Below are 21,330 nucleotides of genomic sequence, written 5' to 3'. Positions count from 1 at the left end.
TTTAGAAATTGAATATGAATTTGCAATTTAAAGACAATTCCGTCAATCAAGCTAGGTAGTGCATTGAACCATAGTAATTTAGCTTTTGAATTCAACGGGGTCTTTAATCGAATAGCAAACCACATGTGTAATAGAGTTTGCAAAAAAAGTAATAGTTTAATAGCATAAAAGTTATATCCCAGCAAACTGTATAACACAAAAAGAAAAAAATACCACTCTACACCAGTACTGATGCTTCTCAAAGCAGCTAGTCATAGCTATTGAGGGATTAGGACATTTCTATACAAACCTTTTGGTTATTGTCCATAAATCCATTTTTTAATCCGTTTATGCAGTGCTGTACAGGTGTATCGAATGAGATCGATAGTATCATCGGTCCTCAGAAGAGGATAAACCGTGGACGTCAAAGACCCTGTGAAACAGTTCAAATCCGGGATTATTTTTGTCTTTTGTTAACCTTGGGATAAAAAGCGCTATATAAATGAGCAATTATATAAAGAGAGAGTACATTAAAATGAGTTCCAAAAGGGAAAAATCCAAACACGAAATCCACATTTCCAAAAAGGTTTGACTATAAGAAATGTGACCTTATAGAATTAAACGGGATACTCTCGTAACTATTGTACAATACTGCAGAACTCATTCGCTTTCATTCCGTTTTTACTACATTCAACTCCTCCCAGAGATTCCACACCGGGTTAAAGACCGCGAGGAAGACTTGTTAAAAGTGTTAAAAGAAAATGCCATTTGGTTTATGGAAAAGTAATCTACACCTTGGAATTTTTTTGGTTGCCTGTATGTTTGTGGCGATTGTTGTACAGATATGGTCTCCACATTGACATTAACGAATACACACACGCTTACTTCTGTCTGCTGATACCAGTGACATCACTGTTATTTGCTAGATGGTCTGGACGCATGGAGACTGTTATACTGTAGCCTTCACTATAAGTGACAATTATTGTCACGAGAGGAAGGGATGCATTATTTTTCTAACAAAATAAAGAGGAATGTATGCAGGGAGTTTACCTAATGCACAAGTGCGACGAAAATCACTTTTGTCTCTTGCTTGTGTAAAGAAGCGCTTTTCTTGTTAAAGAACAGAAAAGGCTATCCTGCACACGTGCATTGTGGTATTTTATCATCAGACACGATAAATAATTTACCGCCGTGGGGGCAAATGGAGTTGTGAGTATATTAATTTAATACATTCTATGTGAAGATTGTTAAAACCCGGTGAACACGCCATGCCATTTAATTGAATAAAATACGTAGCCTGAAAACTTTTCACGTTTAATAACCGGGAAGTTTAATGTGGGTGGTGTTTTGACTGTGCTTTTGCATTTTTGTTTTGATTATCAGTAAACAATCTTGTGTTAAGGAAAAGACAAGTACTGTGTTTATTTTTTCGGATTTTGGGATTAGCGATTTATATCTTAAGTGTTCAGAGAATTCGTTTTTGATCAGACATCAGACCTTCCTATTAAACTTTTGTGTTTTAAAATTGCCCTTCACGCAAATTACGTGAATAATTGGAAGTAGAAAAATATTTTTTTTATAAAACTGTTTCAATCATCTGTAAAAAGCGGCGATAACATACCATGTTTCCAATGTATTTCAAATTAATTATCTGTTGTTGCGTGGGTACTGTGTGTAATTTATCATTAGTATCGATAATAATAGGAGAAATAATAGATTAATATACCAATTGATCAAATCAACACAGAAAAACAGCAGAGTGTTCAAATAATGGACTTGTAATTGATCAAGACCTCCAACTTGGCCAAGAAATAATTGAACATTTCTTTTCTGAGATTTGCATCCTAAATCATTTTATATACAATTTATATTTATTTTTTGCATATTTACATTTTATGTTAATCCCATTTAGGAGTATTTTGTTAAAGGTCTAACACCTCTACTAAAGCTGTGTAAAGCTTTTTAAGGATTACTCATTTATCGTCTTTTGCCAGGGGCTGCAGACACGGGAATGTCAGTCTTTGCGGTGGACCAATAACTGTTTAAACTTATTTTAAAAATATTCTAAAATGTGTTACAAAAAAGGCTTAGACTCTTGTTTTGGAAATATACTGTACCAGTATGTTTTCTACACAGTTTGGGAGGTACTCTTTAAAACCTGTGTGTTCATATTGAGTGGTTTCCCGGAAACTACACTATATATAGTTCTCGTTTTCTTTAACATTATACATTATACAATATACTATATTTACCGTTAACTCTTTGTTCTTCTAATATAATTTTTTTGTGATTTTAATGTAACCCTGTATCTGAATCTGAATTGTATCTGAATTGTGCCCCAAAAGGAACTTTTTTTTATGTTTCACACTTCATGCGTTAACAGAACTTGAAATGTGTGTTTCATAACATTATGCAGAAAAGTAGCTGAAAAGAATAAGTAATTATATAAATCTTCGAAAGTAAAAAATGCGATCTTTAAGTACTGAATTGAAATTCCAGGGTTCTCATATTGATATTGAGAGAAGCTAAGTATGATGATTCTGCTGTGAGAGTTATTTTTACAGTTGCTTATCAAGACTTTATCCAGTTGAAGGTGATTCAATTGTAAACTTGTGGCCTGTCAGTGCAAAAATAAAAATGTTAGTTCATTCTCAGAAATGAAAATGAAAGAAATGACATAGTGCAAATCAAATCACACATGCTGTAGAATTTTGTTTCACTATACACATCTCAAATTGAACTGTATTTCATAAAGGATAAATTAATTGTGCTGTTCATTTATCAAAAGACCCAGGGCCAAGGTACGGTAGGATACAGCATGAATGGGAAATCAGTTCATTGCATGACTCACACACAGACATTGTTACTAATTTTCAGTACCAGTTTGTCTTGGACTGGGAGAGGAAACTGGAGCACCCAGAGGAAACCCATGTGAACAAGGGGAGGACATACAAACTCCACACAAGTAGCGCCCCAGGCCCAGAATTGAACCCACGGCCTCAATGCAGAAAAGCAGTAATGCTAACCATTGCATCAGCTTGCTGCCCATTATAATTAATCATAAATGTAATATTATTAATTATTTTTCTTATTAATAATCATCTCAAAGAATCCCAGAGAGCTTCGACTCTGTCCACATTGCCCTCCATTGAAGCAGAACCCACACCTGGGAAACACACTGCAGCCATTTTGTGCTGGCAGCCCTACCACACAGCAGAGCTGGTGGAGAAAAGCAAAATTCCTTTATCAATTGAATTATGTTTGTGCAAGCATGAAATGGAATTTAATGTGGGCATCAGGGTTAATGCGCCTGCTAGAACAGTCAGGACCTCAGTTTAACGTGAAGGACAGCACCTCCTGCAGCACAGTGGTCCTGTCGTCATACTGGAGCATTTATTTGGAAACTCTGGTCCAAAGAGAATAATGATACTGATTGGTCTTCCAACTGGTAACAGCAATCTGGACTTTAGAGGCCTCCCATCCTCATACTGACAAAACCTGGTCTTGCTTAGCTCCTGAGGTCTGAGAAGATCAGGTCACAGTTTTCCAGGTGGGTCAGTTAAGAACAAATTCACTTTGACAATTACAACCGGGAGATGTGCTTAGTGGAGATACTTAAGTGAAGCATGTTGCTCAAGGACATACTGCAGCATTTAACCTGGGATTTGAACTCATGGCTGTCCAGGCCAGAGGCTTAACCACTGTTAACATTGTGCCAGTTAGTTTAGTCTCCCTTCAGTGTGTCACAAAAAATGAAATATCAGGGTTTATTAATCAGAATTTTCTGTTTATTGTTGGACTATTTTTGTGTCCTCAAAACTTTATAATGTTCACAAATCATGTTCGTGTTCTTTTTTAAATGTTTAAATTTATCTTAATGTATTCATTTGTGTAAACACTAAAAACACAAATTGTTACAAAGCTTTGAAACTTGAATCGTGAAACAAAGGAAAACCCTATTTGGAGTGTAAGCAATAGGTTCTTTGATTCTTACTTTGACTGGGAACTGAAATAATGAATTTCATTCCAGATGAGCTCTGAATGACCTTATTGGATCAATTCATTGCTTAAATAGGAGCTGACATGCTTTCCATATAGTATCTCTGTTTATTGACCATTTAATGCTGCCTACACAGAACTTTGGCTTTCTAGGATAAAGACAACAAACTGATATTTAAAAAAATTACAGTTTTCTAAGCAGGCATTAAACATTTCTCTGCAAAGATCTGCTTGTTTTTGAAAGGGATACATTTCACTTGTAACTGCATTGATCTGAATAATTGCTCCGCAATGGGATGGTTTCTCATCCAGGGTGTATCCTGCCTTGCATCTGTTGCTTGCTGGGATAGATTCCAGCTCCCCAACCCTGAACTGGATTAACAGTTAGACAATTATATGTACTGTACAGTATATATGTCCAGTAAATAAGTAAACCATATGCAAAGAAGCAAATTCTGAAAGAATATTATTGTGCCAAGTATGATCCTTGCATATATGGGTCTAAGTACAGCCAACAGGATTTTAGTCAGCATATGTGGAGTATTTTGTATCCAAATTAATTTTACTAAGTTCAGAATGTTTCATTGTTGACTAGTTAAAACAGTTTTGATGCCAATATGACAGTAGACTCAAGGAACTTTAATCAATTAACTAGTGGTTGCTTGGGTGGTTTTAGATGTATTGTTGTACTGTTACCTTAATTTTGTTTCAAGGAATGGTTTTATTTCTGTTAGTTAAACCAAACTGATGTTTAGAAGTTGCTAATCTATGAACAAAGCAACAAAAAGTAACAGAAACTTACATCAGATTTGTTATGTACTTTTAAACAGCACTGACATGAAATAAGGCTTCCATTTTTGTACTTTAGGAAAATCCCCAGTCAATATCATGCAGATTTAAACAAAACAGATTAAACATAACAGGTTAAACAGGTTTGCAGTGCTGTGTCAAACAGTGTTCATTTCTAAATTTATGAATCCTGTTTTTACATCTTATCAATTACAACATACAGTACATCCCTAGCTAATGGTTCTAGACATTTTGCCAGTGAGGTAACATGCTGTACTTGTACAGTATGTATCTATGAAAGATTTGAATCCCTGACAGAACTTTCCTACTCCTTGAGTGTGATTGTTTTTAAAGAATGTGTTTTATTTAAGAAACTTTTTGATCTATAGAGTTTCTGTTTAACTCTTCGTTTGTTTTTAATTGTTTGTATTCTAACTTGATCAAGTACCGAGCTGCACTGGTTAAAGCCCATTCATTTCAGTTTGTCTTGTACAAATTTACCGCTTTCTCATGGTTCCTGCATGTTGGTACATTTAAATTCATGATTTTAAAAGCACATTTCCTTCTTTATTAGAATACTTTTTTTTCACAAATGATTCTGACTTTCCAAAGATATGTAGTGTATGCTATTAGTATTCTTGATGAGCTGGTACAGTAAATGTATAATTAAAAGCTGGGAGTACTTGAGGGAAGCACACAGTTTGAGTCAGAAGTGGTACATTCCTACCTGTGTACATAGTAGAGGTGTCTATGCCAATTAGACTGTGTGATACTGGGTCCAGGCTCAGACTGGCAACATTTGTGCTGTACAGCTTATCCTGCAGACTGTATAAGCAATGTTACTGGTTACACCATATAGGACCCTCCAGGCATCCATACATCTAGAAGTTGATTCAGATATTCTTGTGCTAAGCATGGCATTATTGTATTTGGAAGTACTTTTCTTTACAACCAGTTGATTTTGCATTAATACATACTGTATAAACCAGCCTTTGAACCACACAAGTAACTCTTAGATTTTACACAGTGCTCTAAAACTACATCTTTTAGTGCTATAAATGGCTTAAAACTGGCTTCCTGGCTACAGGTGGCATGCCTTCTTACACTGATCCCACCGACAAAATTTCCATAATTTCTGTATGCAGCCAGCCAGTTAGAAAGCGCTGTTGTAGTTTTTAGCAGATCATGACAAGTCAAGGCCACAGATAGTTGTAATGTATTGTGACAAGCACCAGATGTTTTAATGTAGTGTGTAACTTTCCACACCAGACCAAACCCACCTGTTTCCACTCAAACAATGAACTAGGAGAGATGTGCTTTGTCAAACAATTCTTCTAATGTTTTGACAGTCACAGTACATTCTAAACAGACAGTCATGCCTCGACCATTTCCTGTGGTTTCTGGGAAAAAAAAAACAGAGCAGAATCATTTGATGCATATTCTTAGATTGCATTTGAGCAAAATGAAAATAAAGAGAATGAGATATTAAAAGAATTTCAAATAGTTGATATTCTATTTAGCTTGTTCCATTTTTCAAATGGAAATTTTGATACTTTTTAATTTTCAGTGTTTTAAGAATATGACATTTTGTTGCTTTAAATTAGCAAACAATAAAAATATTGTGTTATCATAGCAAATGATAGTTTTTTACCATAGCATTTTTTAAGCATTAAGCATTTTACCATTATATACAGTTTTATCTACTGTATTTGGGGTAATGATGTTTCTTGGATAAATAAACTAGCAACCAGTACTTATACATGTTCAGTTATAAACATAAGTAATGGTTACTTAACATCATCTGTAACTGTTAAGTAGAAAAAAATACTTTATATTATCATTTTAATTTAACACTATGTGAGCAGCTGTTTAATATACTGTATACAGTTAAGACAAAAAAAGAATCACATGTATGCTGTTTCATATTCATGATTCATCCATTTTTAAACTTATTTTCAAATAGAAAAAAAAGATAATAATTATTATGTTTTCTGTGTAAGCATATGTTATTTCATAGGAACAAGTAAAGGTTTATTCAATGCTAAAAAGAGAAACAACATTTTGGCTGTAGAAGTTCAGGTGGGTAGCTGCGTCAGCATGCGTAGGCTGCAAAGGAACAAGTAATAGGTTTATTCCATGCTGAAAAAAAGAAGAAAGAGAACACAACGTGTCGGCCGTGGAGCCTTCTTCAGGTGTGAAGAGGCTCCACGGCCGACACGTTGTGTTCTCTTTCTTCTTTTTTTTTCCAGCATAGAATAAACCTATTACTTGTTCCTTTTTGGCTGTAGAGCCTTCTTTGGGTGTCAAATGTATGTTACGTCATGGAAGTCCATTGAATTCAGAGCCAGTAAATGCAAAATTAATATTCCAAGATACCTATCCCAAATACCTTTAAAAAGAAGTTGCACAGTTATGCTTTTAAAGTTAACTGATAGAGATTTTATGATAATGTGGTCACATTCATGTTTCACATTCATCTTTCAACCTATTTCATAATTTGTTCTCAATCAGTATCAAGGCATTTCCCCCTTGTAAACACACTTGTTTTTAAAAAATATATCAATATGTACAGTATACTGTATATTAGCACATTTCTATGTTAATTTCTCATAAACATTGGATGTACATTTTTAGGACAGTGATCTAAGAGGGAAAATAATATGTATTAGTATGAGTAAATCTTATATTGTATCTTACATTAATAAAAAATCATTATTGACAATAGATTTGTACTGACATATGTCATTATACATTCATTTTGTGTTTTAGCTTAATACTGTATATTATTTGTATGAAACTGTAAAAATGTGTAATGAAGTATTAGTATAAAAAAAATCTTTGTAATGTTTAGTGAAAACACTTCTTACACAGATGTCAAATGAAGGTTCCTGCAGCCATTCCTAGCTTTATTATGGATTGAGACAAAACACTTTATAAAAACAGCAAAAAATCCTCTAAAGATACTAGATACAGTATCCTGCTTAACTCTATACTGTACATACACATGCGCATAGTTACCACTATCAATCAATCAATGAATCAATCAAACTTTATTTATCAAATGCACAACAATACAGTAAGCAGCAGTAATTGCTGGCAGTGAAATGTCTTTTCTGCAAGCTCACCGGGGGGAAATAAAAATAAAAATCACATAATTAAAAGTTACAAAATAAAGTTACATAATAATTGTACAATAAAAATTGAATAAAATAAAATAAAACTCAATATAAATAGAACTGCTATATGCCCAGGGTGAATGCAATACATTATGACCAAATAGTGCAATATGCAGTATGCCAAATACAGCATATTGCACTATTGCATGTATTGCACTAAATCCTCATGTCTAACAAACAAGTCTGGTCTAACAAACTCCATGCTCCCAAACAGTAAGAGATTATCACCTGATTTATAAATCCTTCTAACAAACCCCCTGTGCACATTCATATCCAAGATCTTTGTCAGGTAAAGGTACAGTACATGAAAAAGAAAGCCTCTTAGCTCCCCCTAGTGATAATCCCTTTGACGCTGCACTTATTGAATGGGCAATCTACCATATTTTGTAGACTGGAATCTGCACAAGGTTTAAAAAGAGTGAACCATCAAATCAGTGTGGCATGGTGGTACCGTACAGCTCTTAGATCCTGGGTTTGGTCTAACTTGGGGTGGCTTCTGTGTGGGGCTTGCATGTTCTTGCAGTGTTCATGAATGTTGTGTTGTATGTATGTGGCTAATTAGTGTCTTTAAATTGTCCCTGTGTGTATGTGTCTTGTCCAGGGTGTAGTTTTACCTTGCACTCTGTGTCTCAAGTTTGTTGTGATTCTCTGGTGGATGAAATGACTATGGGTGATGAATGATGAATTTGTAAACAGGCAAGATTCATGAGTTTATTGCATGTTTAAAATTCTGTCCTGAACCCAAAATATACAGCTGAGTCGTCTCATGTGTTGTGTTTTTGTTATGTAAAGTGTTTTATTATTTTATTATTCAAAATGCTAACAAAGTAGATGTTATAATTCATTTCAGAATGGAATTATTCATATTCTTTCTCCTTTATAACATCACTTTATTAACCCTATGCAATTTCTAGCATTAGGAATTTGTCTTTCCACATACCCCAGCTTGCTCTCCATGAGACACACAGATAGGGAGAGCCTGGGGTCAGAGCACAGGATCTGCCATTGTACAGCACCCCTGGAGCAGCTGGGGTTAAGGGCCTTGCTCAGGGGCCCAACGGAGTAGGATTCCCCTGCCGACCGTGGGATTTGAACCCCCAAAACATTTTTTTGGTCTAGTCATCAGTATGGTAAACAAATGAACAAAAAGTCTGAAATTATTATGGATACTGGTCAACATCGTCTTACATTTCAGAAGTTGGCCAGTATTGCATCATTTATTGCAGAGGATACATTTCAGACCAATCATTGTCTGGGAATAAACTTTTATAAAGTCATTTATATTATGGGTTCAATGTTCTTTACTCAGGAGTTCTCAGAACAATCATTTTAGGACAAATTGTGAAATTGTGAAAAGCAGCTGAAATCCCAGACAATTAGCTGGCTAGCACCCAGGTCTTGCTCTGACTTCAAAGACAAGTAAGCTAATTCCAGAGGTAGTCATGCATACCCAGGTCAATGACTCCTGAGCTTTCACTGCAGGACAGAATGTTGAAGTGTTCAGAGAAAAAGTGTACTTACAGGGAGAATAATCAGCCAGTTTAATATAATTTTCTGCTTATTTGCCAAATAACATATTTTAGTCAGTAATTTATTTTGTTTAGCTTTCAACAAGAGTAATTTATTCATTAATAATGTACATTTTACTTTGACTTATAATTTTCAGAGGCTAGTCAGTTTCTCAAGAGGTTCTGAAAAAGTTATTGTAAGCAGGACATCTGACAGCGTTTAAGCATCTGTAGAGAAACAGAAAAGCTATTTCTTATTTCCAAGAAAATATATTTGCTTGATCATGAGTAGTATAGATGTAATACTAAAAAAAACATGTGAAGGAACCCTAACATTCTGGCTACTATGCATCTGTGGTAACTACCACAAAATGAAAAAGTTAGTTCCAAGGAGAAGGAGCTAAAAGCACTCAAAAGGTCTCCAAAAGAAATGTCAAAACTACCTTTTGGGGAGGCATGCACCGCTTGACTGTCAGAAAAACAACCTGTACACCAGACAGAGAATCTGTTCTCAGCTTTAAAAAAATAGCACTCAACATCACCAAATCAATTTGCTATTTTTCAGGATCTGGGCACTCAAGGCAGCAGCTCACAGGACATGACTACTGCCGACCCAAAATCTCAAACACTGGTCTCAACTACATTTATTGCCAGTTCTGCTAGGAAAGCAAAAAGAGAAGTGGCATTTTTTGGAGACTATTCTTCAGAACACAGCAATAAAGATCTGCACTGGGGGCCAGGAGACAGCAACTCCAAAATTAAGGCACATGTAGGCCCAAACAACCTTGTTATAAACTGCACACTTTCCATCCATTACAGGTACAACGAAATTGGAAGCCACAGGAGTAAATTAGTGGTTTTCTCATGAATTGAACAAGAACCTGGTCAAGCTGAACAACTACACACATTAAACCTTCACCACAACACATGAGGATGAGGACATCATGTGCAGAAGAAGTCTTTTTTCTCCTTCACTGAAAACCTTTCCATAGCAAAGATCATCTATATATTTGTGATATATTACATCTAAATGAGACAGGTACCATTCATCTTAGTAAAATAATCCACAAATCCAGAAACATTTAAACTGAAAGGGAAGTGTGGGAAAAAACCAAAGTAACTTCAAAGAAAAGTCACTCTGGAGGCAAAGACAAAGGGAGAACCAAGGAGAACACCAAATCAAAGACTAGATAATTAAGAGCTAATAATACCTAAGAAAGAAAGATAGTTAACTTTATTGCCAAACCAACTCTCTGGTTGGGAATGTTTTGTGGTGCACTCAAAATGTCAGAGATACAAACAAAGAAAAAGCGTAAATACCATACACACATGATAAACAAATTCTACATTACAGTGAAAGTAGAAATCATTTCAATCAAGTGCAGAATACCATCCTAGCTGTCTGGAATGTCAAAGTCTTTGTGCAAAAATATCAATACATACTTTTATACCAGTGTTGAGTTAAAAGACTGAATAGAACAGCTGTTTTTTTCACTACTGCTCTGGTCTAGCTTTGATCCATAAAATCTCAAACAAGAAGCTCAAACAGTGAAAAAGCTGGATGGAAGTGGTCACTGATAATCTTGAGAGTTTTCCCGATTTAAACGTGTTGCATATAGTATATGGAAGCAACTATTCTTATGATCTTATTTACTGTACCATGACAGCTAGTTGGCTGCTGAATCATTAGCATATTACAGTGAATGCTACAGTTATTTTTGATAGAAAAGTAAAGCTAGCTAATTCTGTACTTACTTTATATTAGCTTGATACTAAGCTGCTGGGTCCCTGGGTTCAATTCCTGGGGTACTGTCTGCATGGAGTTTGCAAGGCACTGTACATACTGTACAAGGACGGTTCTGCACAAAATATTAAATACTGAACTACTTTAGAGCCTGTGATCTAACTCTGCCACTCAATGTAGTATTTCTTTGCCATCATACTTAAAGAAATCCTTTTAACAAAGATAATGATTATTCTTATTAATACATTTAATTTCCACTTTTGATATTTTTGATTGGACTTTTGATTCCACTATTATATTTGCTTTTAATATTCTCCTTGGTTTGAAAGGATTTCATATGCTGCACTGTCATGTGGATCGGAATAATGATGAACACATTGGTAAAAGATCTGAATGAAATCTAACAAGACTTTGATTGATAAAATAAAAGTACTAGAGAAAAAGAGCCCTGCCCAATGTGAAACAATAAGGGTATTGGGAGAATGCTGGGTTCTTGTGTGTGCTGCCTGTACTTGGTGGTGAGAGGCTAATTGTACAATGCCTTCAGAATGAACCATTGTCTTCCTCTTCTTGTTTAAGGCATAGAACAGCTAACCAAGGTCTGGAACACATTAGAGGATGCTCTGAAGATACTGGAAGTAAATCATCACCACTTTTCTCTTTATAGGAAGGTATGTACAACATTTTATTGGAAAAGGGCATTTAATTTAAGTGTTGAAAAGCGCCAGGACATTATGAAAAACAAGTCTTTTTTATTCAAAGGTTGGATAAAAGTTTAAGATTTAGGTATCATATTTGGTAGCTGAATCACTTTTTAAATAGCTGGCTGACTAATAATATGACTTGTTTTTCCACTGTCGTTATAAATTAAAATATAACAAAGGTGACTCATTTTAATTAGAGCAGTGAATAGTTTTTTTTTACAAAAAAGTAATTCTAAAATAACCAGAAGTGACAATGGATTGATATTATTTGTGCTACTCATTCTCATCATGAATGCGTTATCCTTTTATATTCCCATTTGAAGTCATTCCCACTTGCATTTGTGAATCTTTTGTCATGCTCGATTAACACAATATAATCTCTGTATAGTCATCTTGTAGCTTCTTGAGCACAGGAATGGTATCTGTAATTTATTTTTCAGATATTCCAATGGGAATCAGTATGTAGAATCTTTCTGCATGTAAGTGTATCTTTGTCTGCTTGGATGAATGTGTGCACATGAAGATAGATTGAACATATGAATCAGTTAATTGCTTCCTGTTTTTTCTTTGGTACCTTTGGATAGCTGAAAATAATTTACATGCAAAACAGAACTTAACCTTCATTCTTACTAATTAGCTCATGCCTGTACACATCTCTAGCTAAAATCATTGAACATCGAACTGGAACACATCCCCATGGTTAACATACTGAGGAAAAGAACAGTGCCCTGAGGCAGATTGTCCCATCATGTGATCTGAACACAGGGGTTGGCAAACATTCAGCTACAATCAATGCTGTGCTCTTACAGTGCAGTGCACTTGCACAATTGATTAATATGCGTACTTTCAAGTTTTTCTTGAAAACATTACCTGTTTATCTGTTATTTGTAAGTAAATGAAAAGTGTTCAGCCTCATATGCTGTACATGCATAAATGCTTTAGTGTGCCTATCCTTTAGTACAGTAGTATCAGTTAAATTAAATATTGACAAACATTTATATGACTTATTATGATAAACCACTGAGTTTGTTTCAACAGTATAATATGAATGTAAATAAACTGGACGTTTAGACTTTATTTGCAATCATTTTATACGAATATACATTAGTAAAATAGATAGTAATAATAAGTAATTATAATAATACTATTTTTGTATTTTACTACATATTTGCACTAGTTATTTATTACTTTAACAAACACATTCAAATGTTGATTCAGATGTTGATTGCTTTTTTATTCCAGTTGACATTATCACCTTAATAACATTATTGAGGGACAACATTTTAGAAAAAGCTCTATACAACATATGAAGATATTATTAAAATATATTGGGATTTTTTATATCTTTAAAATCACACCATGTAGTTTTTATTTTAGATATTATTAATAGGTCAACATTCCTTAAAATAATCAGAAAAAAGTTACATAGTATAAAATATAGAATAGCCTATTAATTGCAGTTCTGTGCTTTTATGCACATTTGCCCATTTACATTTTTTCTTTAAGCAATATACACATACAATTATATTGTGATAATATGATTTGATAAGGTTATCATATTATGATAAAATTATTTTCCCACCCCTAATTCAGAATATATAAATTGCACATGCATACAATATGAAGTAAGGCTATATTTGTCCATGCCAACAGATACAGTATTTGTAGCTGTCACTTCTTCAGTAAAATCTGTTACCTGCTGAGTGATGATGCCAAACGTTCAGTTGCCTAAATCCATGTATCTTTTGTTCAGATGTATCAGACTTGTCAGAAAAGGCTAGTAAGTTAGGGCACTCATCTTTTATGGACTTGACACTGAAATACAACATTCACAACATGACAAGACAATCAAAAGCAATTAACTGATGACAATATATAAGAACATAATTTCTATTATTTTTTAAAATGTTTTAATTATTTCATTATCTTGTAATTAAACTACAATACTAGCAGCCTCACTATAAAGAAGACCAGCTGTAGGAGAGGAAAGTTACTCCAACAACTAAGCTTCGGGGAAAATTGAGGAACCCCTGATTTTGTAAAGTATGTTTTATGCCGTGGCCGGCTCCTGTGCACTGTCATAGTTGTATTGAAAAGCTGAGATCTACACTGGTCTGGCTCTCAAGTTCAGATGGAACGGAAGTACTCGTGGGAATGCCATGGTTTCCCGTGGCAACCAAAGGCAGCGAGCCTTTCAGGCTCCCTTGGGCGTAACAGTCTAGAGTAGAATCTAGAAAGAACGCACTAGTTAAGATAAGATCACTTTATTGGCCATATACAATTTCTTGTATTAGGAATTTGTCTTTTCGCATACCCCAAGTTGCTTTCCATGAGACACACAGATAGGGAGAGAAGCTTGGGGTCAGAGCGCAGGCTCAGCCAATTATACGGCACCCTGGGAGCAGTTGAGGTTAAGGGCCTTGCTCAGGGGCCCAACGGAGTAGGATTCCTCTGCCAGCCGAGGGATTCAAACCGGCAACCTTCCAGCCACAGACGTAAATCCTTAGCCACAGAGCCATTGCACCGCCCAGTTATGACCTCTTCCAGTCTTTAATGACCAAATAGTAAGGACCTTAGTTTGGTAGCTCATTCACAGAACAACACCTCCTAGCAGTGTCATTAGTCATCATAGCGGAACATCTGTTTTGGAGCCACCTGCTGGTCATGTTGTACCACTTACTGTAGCATTCTGGCTTTGTGTTCTCCTCCCATCCCAGTTTTACCAAAGCCCACCATTTACTGTTAATCTCTTGTTCTCAGTACTTTGAAGATGATCAACTTTTGAAACCGTGTAAACAAGGTCCTATATGTATTCACTTTGTGTTTTATATTTAATTTTAATGTTAGATTAAAAAAAAAGTAGTTTGGCTTGCAGTGAAGGCTGGTTTATGTTAGCACACTGGCTACATGCAATACAAGTGATAGTGTTTTCCATTGATGCAGTGATCTTTTCCTCTAAATTATGTAGTTATCAGGAAGATGGCGCACTTGTGTAAGATTTCTGAGGTTCATGAAGGGATAAATCAGTTGACATCTGTACGAAGTGTACAGTGATGCAAAGTGTTCCTCAGGCCAAACACCTGGTGCTCCTCAGATCTCTGTTTTTTATACAGCAGACATACAAATATATATTTAATCAAAATGTATAAAAAGAAAAAAAAGCTGCCAAGACATTGTTAAAAATGACACCTTGACTTCTTTCAAAAAGTGGCTACTTTAAATAAATAAATTCTCAAAGGTCCTATAAAATATTACAACTGATCTGATCTTCTGCCTGAACTACAAGATATTTACATAATGAAAGTGGAAGAAGATATCACATCACTGATGCATTAATATATTCAATGACAAAAACAGAGTGGTCTTGACAACAATGCAAAGGTATCCGTAAATTCATCCATCCATTTTCTAACTGCTTCTTCCAACTCGGGGTCACAGAGGAGCCAGAGCTGATCCCAGCAAGCGACAGGATGAAGGTGTGATCCACCCTTTGTGGGATGTCAGACCATCACAGGGCACACACAGACACAGACTCACCCTTAGGGCCAGTTTTCCCAGTAGCCACTTAACCTACCCATATGTTAATTGATTGTGAGAGAAAAACTGGAGCATCTGGAGGAAAGCCATGTGAATTTGGGGAGAACATACAAACTCCACACAGATAGCTCCCCAGGTTTGGAATTAAACCCAGGGCCCCAGGCTGTGAGGCAGCAATGCCCTCATGCCACGGTGCCACAGTTGTCATTGTTTAAAAATAATAATAGTTAGTGAGAAATTAATGTTTCCAGTTACAGTATGCTGAACTAACAATGTCAAGGGAGGTCAGCCTGGGTCAAGAAGAACTAAAATCCAGGAAGTCTTTAGGTTTCTCTGAAATCTTGTGATACATTTTGATTATCAAGTTTTCATTAACTTGTAATTGGTAAAGCTACTGTAAATCAGGATCAGGTCATCCCTGATATATATTTTTAAATGTAGAATCTATAATAGATTATTTCAATAGGAGAACCAAGATGACTAATGTCACCTTCAACAACTGTATGTAGATGCTGTATTTTTTAAGCTTCTAATGTATCCTTTCAATATGTACTAATGATTCACATTCTTAGGCAGAATTTAAATTGAGCTCTTAGTAAATAAGATCCCCGAATTATACATTAGTATTAATTATACATAACCTCTTTTCTTTCTGCATCACAATAGGGAAGACAACACAGAGTAAAACATGTCTTAGAGGTAAATGTTAAAAGTGATCAGACTGGTATTTATGCCTAAGGCATAGCTATAAGAACTTAAACACATCAACATTTCAACTTCTGTTCTTAAAACAGAACCTCAAAAAATAGATGTGTTTTTTAGAAGGAGTGGGCTACCCGAGTTTAAAAAGTCATTCCCAAATGCAAAAGCAAATATTTAGTAACTTTAATAAAATTGTATGCTTTTGAAATATTTGTAGTTTATTAAGTGGAATTTCTTAATCAAAAGTATAAATCGAGGATGTGGGTATATTTCCATCATACTGTATAATATATAGTATATACCGTATATATACCTTACATGATCAATACTTATTTGTGAGACATTTCAAAATTCCTGTGACATGTCATATTCTACTATTCCAGAACATGTGTTTTGTGCATTCACTTATTTTAATAATCAAACCTTAAGGCCCAATGTCATAAAAATCAAGTCTCAGTTTATGATCTTTTAGAACATGACATCCCCAGGCACATACAAACACAAAGCTTTGTTTTTCTAATTATATTTTATCTCCCTGTGTAAAAAGCAAAGAAGCTGTGTAAAATATTAATTTTTCTAATTTTATTTTTTTCGGTTTTCATTTTTGTATTTTTAGATAAACTCTTGGAATAAAAAAATAAGTTATTGTTGTGTATTTAAGAAATTAAAGATTTAAACTTTGATAGGTTTTGGCTTTGTGGTGCAGTGGTTAGCATTTCTACGTTGCAGCACTGGGGCTCTGGGTTTAAGTGCAGACCTGGAGTGCTATCTGCATGTAGTTTGTATGTTCTCCCCATGTTTGCTTGGGTATCCTCCAGGTTCTCTGGGTTCCTCCCACAGTTCAAAGACATACTGGTAGGCTAATTGGATTGTGGGAAAATTGTCTCTGGTGTTAATTGGTGTGTGTGTCTGTGTGTGCCCTGTGATGGACTGGCATTCCTTCCCAGCTGTATCCTGGTAGTGCCTATTGCTTGCTGAGGCTCTGATGAAGAATTGGATGAAGAGATTAGAAAATGGATGAGTAGATGCCATGCCAGTGCATTACTTCGGCCCCATTATCTCAACCTCCCTCATCCAAATGAGGGATAATAAGTGCTTTAGTGAACATTCATCTGTATTGAAACCTTATTGTACCATTGGGATGATGCTCTGTCATTGAGCTGCTTTCTGACATTCAACAGTGCTTTCTCAGTACTGGCCTACATCTGCAAATGTTTCAATCTACCTGAAAACTTCCTAATCAGACCCAAACCTGATTTGCCAGAGAATATCATCCTCCTGCTCTACAATGGATGAGTGTCTCCATTTCTCCAGCTACATTCACTCCCAGCAGCATATTTTCCCAGTCCATTGCTGCCATGATGACTGCGTTCACCTTCTTTTTAGTCCTGAACACAACCTCCTTCACTGGATATTTTCCTTCACTATCTCCATCCTTCCTCAGCCTTGCCTGACTTTTCTGACATCCTTTGAATTCCACCTCTTTGGAAATCTCCTCCAGCCTCTGGAGATCACCATCCTCCTAGCATTTGGATTCCAAGCCTGTCAGTCAGATGTGGGTGTCAGTATCAGCAAGCCATGCCATACCAATAGTGAATTGTCACTAATTTACCTATTACTTTCTTTCTTATTAGCAAGCTTTAGATGGCAAACTTTGTGGTAGTTTTGCTGGTTTACACAGTTACTTACCCATGTTTTCTCATGCTGTGGGTGCACAAGTTGCAAGAACAAGTTGGAGACAGAGGTAGGGTAAGGATACTGGATAACAATTAATACTTTAAGGCAGGTATAGAGGAAAGGTAGCAATATACCCCCACTTTAATTTGTATTGGTTTGCAAGCATGTTTACTAGGTTTAAGAGTGAAGAAACTGTTTTCAGGCCTAACTTCCAACTTCCTCCTAACGAACCCTAAGGAGAAAAAAGACCTACAGTATGCTTTTAGTAGGCCTCTTATATGCCTGTGGAGACAGCAGTGGGAATTTACCAATGCAAATGGGAGGGGGTTGAAGTGACACATAAAATGTGTATGTATTATGAAAGATTTGATGTACAGTATGTCTGTATTATACTGTTTTGTTGGTCTTTAATTAAGTGTGTAACAATCTAGATTGTTAATGTATGTTTGATGTTTGTCTGTTTTATGATTCATGTTATTCCATTGATAATGGTATGGCTCAAACATATACAAAGGGATGCTGCAAAATGTTTTGTCAGTAATAGTGACTCAGGAAGGAGAGTTCTAGAAATATTAAGCTAACTGGCTAATGTGTATGGTCTAGTTTTTTGTAGTTATTGTACTGTGTCTGCATTTCTGTTATCTTTTGTGTTTTGTTTATTGTGGTTGTTGTGGTCCCAGATGGGACACATTGCAAATAAATGAGTCAAGCTATTTTTTTAACCTAACTGTCAACTTGCCATTGTGAGACTCTTTCATTAACATTTTGATCAACATGCATTTTGGCGATAGCTAACCATACAGGATTGTGTTGACCATTCTAGTTAGTTTGCTTGCTAGTAAATAAGTGATTCAAGGCTCTCTTCCATCCATTTATTGAAACAAGCCATGGTATTAGCTTCAGCATATACAAATAAGTTGCATTCTTAAATCTGTACAAAGTAAAGGAGCCAATAGTTCTCTCTCTGCCAACTGAACTTTGCCAAAAGCATAGGCAAAGATTAGTATTATTAATTATTTAGTCCTTTTTGGTTTTAACATTACAATTCTTCAGTATTGACAAATATTGGAAACCAAAATAAAATGTCAATTTTTGTAGGAAAAATGAGGTGAAAGCATAAATAACCTTAAAGTATATAGTATTATATTGGCTGTTGGTTAATTGAATAATAATAGGTGTTTATTTTGTTATTATTTACATCAGTCAGTCAGTTACTGTAAGTATTACTTATTGTTTCTGCTTTAATAATTGTTCAAGCATAGTTGACATGAAACCTTATAAAAACATTTTCCCTTATTTTAAATAGGGGAAGAGTGTTTGCATTTTTATGCTGCTATATATGAATATGTACATATCAAAGCATTTTTTAGAACATTCAAACTTGATATAAAAGACAGCAAATGAAATAATAATTTAATTTAGTCTAACAATTTTAATACTTAAATTATTTTAGTACCTTGCACCTTCACAAAGTTGGAGCCCTGAAGCAAAGTTTTAATGGGAATCTGATCAACATTTATGGTTACCATCAATGGAGTGGAATATGAGACAATTATGAATTACATTATTTATAACCAACAGCAGATGGCTGTACACGATGGTAGCTCAAGAGTGAATTGAGGATATAATGTTTGGAAGGACCCTTCGTGACCCTTTTGACAGAGTACCCCGGAATTTGTCAGATAATATTTTTCTAGACACACAAAAGATCATCCCCAAAGGAGCACACTGTTATCATCTTGCATCTTACTATCATAGCCTGAAATATGTGACCCAGAAAAGATAGTGAAATCCTTTTTATACAGTGTAGCTTGCTCTGAGGAGAAATAATTTCCTTAAAGGAGTGCATCAGATAATAACCGCTTTGACAATGGTCACTAAGGTGACTTCTTCTGTTTTTTAGTAAGTGCTACTAAATTCCACAGTAGTACAGTGATTTTTTGTGTGTGTGGGTGGGCATAGTTGAAGTATATTAAAATGTAACGATGTTTGTATGTTTTAATGAGGAATGATATAAATTCTTTGGGGTTTAATGTATTTGTTAGTATTTGATCTGTGAACTTGTGGACATTGTGAATATTTGTATTTTCTGGAGGATGGAATGCTGAGAGGAAGCACAATATGCAAAATCCAGAATTAAAATAAAATGATTGGTTAACACAACAAAACAATTTAATGAGAAAGGGTTGATTATGTATTCTCAGTGATTACATTATGTACTTTATTATGGGTATATTGTGAAATGGTATATTTTGGATCAGGATCATATATCTTCTGTTTTTTTGCAGAAGACTGATCACTTCCCTTCCCTCTCCAGATGTTCTGCTTTTCTTTCAACTTTTGCCTTTTCTCTCAAAGTGTTCTTTTCTCTCAGGGCTCTTTCCCCTCTCAGCGTTTCTATGCCTGAAGTGTTCTTCTTGATTTGTACAATGAAGCCTAGAGTTTTGTAGATTTTCGTTGTCTTTTTGGCAGCGTTTAAAGCAAAAGACGTTCATTTTAATTTACTTTAAGATGCCTACAGTCCAATCATATACAGCGAGAAGATGTGCAGCTGTATCCTATCTGGAGTCAGGCAAAGGAAGTTACAATGCAGTACATCTGTCTGATCCCTGTATATTACTATACCACCCCTTACAGTACAGTATTTCCTACCACACAATTTGCCAAGTTCTATAGGCCTGTTAGCCCAGCATGACCACCAGCTCCTTAGAATCTTTAGCGCTACACCTTTCTTCCTGTTCTTTCAGTTGATTCTTACAATCACTCTCGTCCTGATCTATTAAACTTGATTATGATATATTTGATTTGGTTATGTATATTTTTGTAATATAAACAAGAACAGTAATGAGAATTTTTTATGTAAAATGTTTTTCAGCTTTCCAGCACAATTACTTGAAAAAAATCACTGGTAAATTAAAATTAAGTGACCTAGCTGTCATGGACAATACATTATTGTACCACGAGCAATGAGCATTGTACAATAGTTTTTCAGAAAATAGTCTATGAATGATACTTGTTCTTGTAAAAGCACAAAGACAAAAATGGGCAAGAGCCACAGGATAAACACAGATGAATATGGATACTATTTATGTTTCTCTTTGACTGTGAAAATATGACAAATATTGAAGTGACAAAAAAGCGATTACCAGAAACAGATTGATTTGGATAATCAATAATTACAAATACATAATCATAACCTCCCAAAGTAAAGATTTTACCAAGCATATACCTGAGTAGATGCTATAATTAGAGGCTTCTGTGTTCTCTGACACAGCTTTAGTTAAAAGAATGATTAAAAGCATTATGTTAATTTTCAATAGCTTTCTGATTTCTGAGATTAGGATGATAAAGAATCATCCATATTCTCTATTTTTGCAGAATAGGCCCTGTGACAGTGTGAAAAGTTTTTCCACTGCACACCATTAGAGGGCCCCCCAGCTGTTCCCTCTCTAACCAGTTTTGCATGAGAATGGGTATTAACACCACCCAGATCCTCATTAGAGAACCCTATAAAA

The 21,330-nt window shown here is 35.2% G+C and overlaps 1 protein-coding gene across 1 annotated transcript in view; it reads left to right on the top strand.

Moving 5' to 3' along the window:
* The first annotated feature begins 916 nt into the window (after window positions 1–916).
* The window catches only part of gjc2 (gap junction protein gamma 2), a 60,405-nt gene continuing 39,991 nt past the window's right edge, over window positions 917–21,330 (top strand). The window contains exons 1-2 of the mRNA XM_015354113.2: window positions 917–1,188; window positions 11,775–11,866. The gene's annotated coding sequence lies outside the window, so the exon portion shown is untranslated. The remainder of the gene's footprint in view (window positions 1,189–11,774; window positions 11,867–21,330) is intronic.

This window comes from Lepisosteus oculatus, chromosome 6 (assembly GCF_040954835.1).
Source record: "Lepisosteus oculatus isolate fLepOcu1 chromosome 6, fLepOcu1.hap2, whole genome shotgun sequence".
Lineage (NCBI taxonomy): Eukaryota > Metazoa > Chordata > Actinopteri > Semionotiformes > Lepisosteidae > Lepisosteus > Lepisosteus oculatus.
This window is presented reverse-complemented; position numbering and strand designations above follow the sequence as displayed.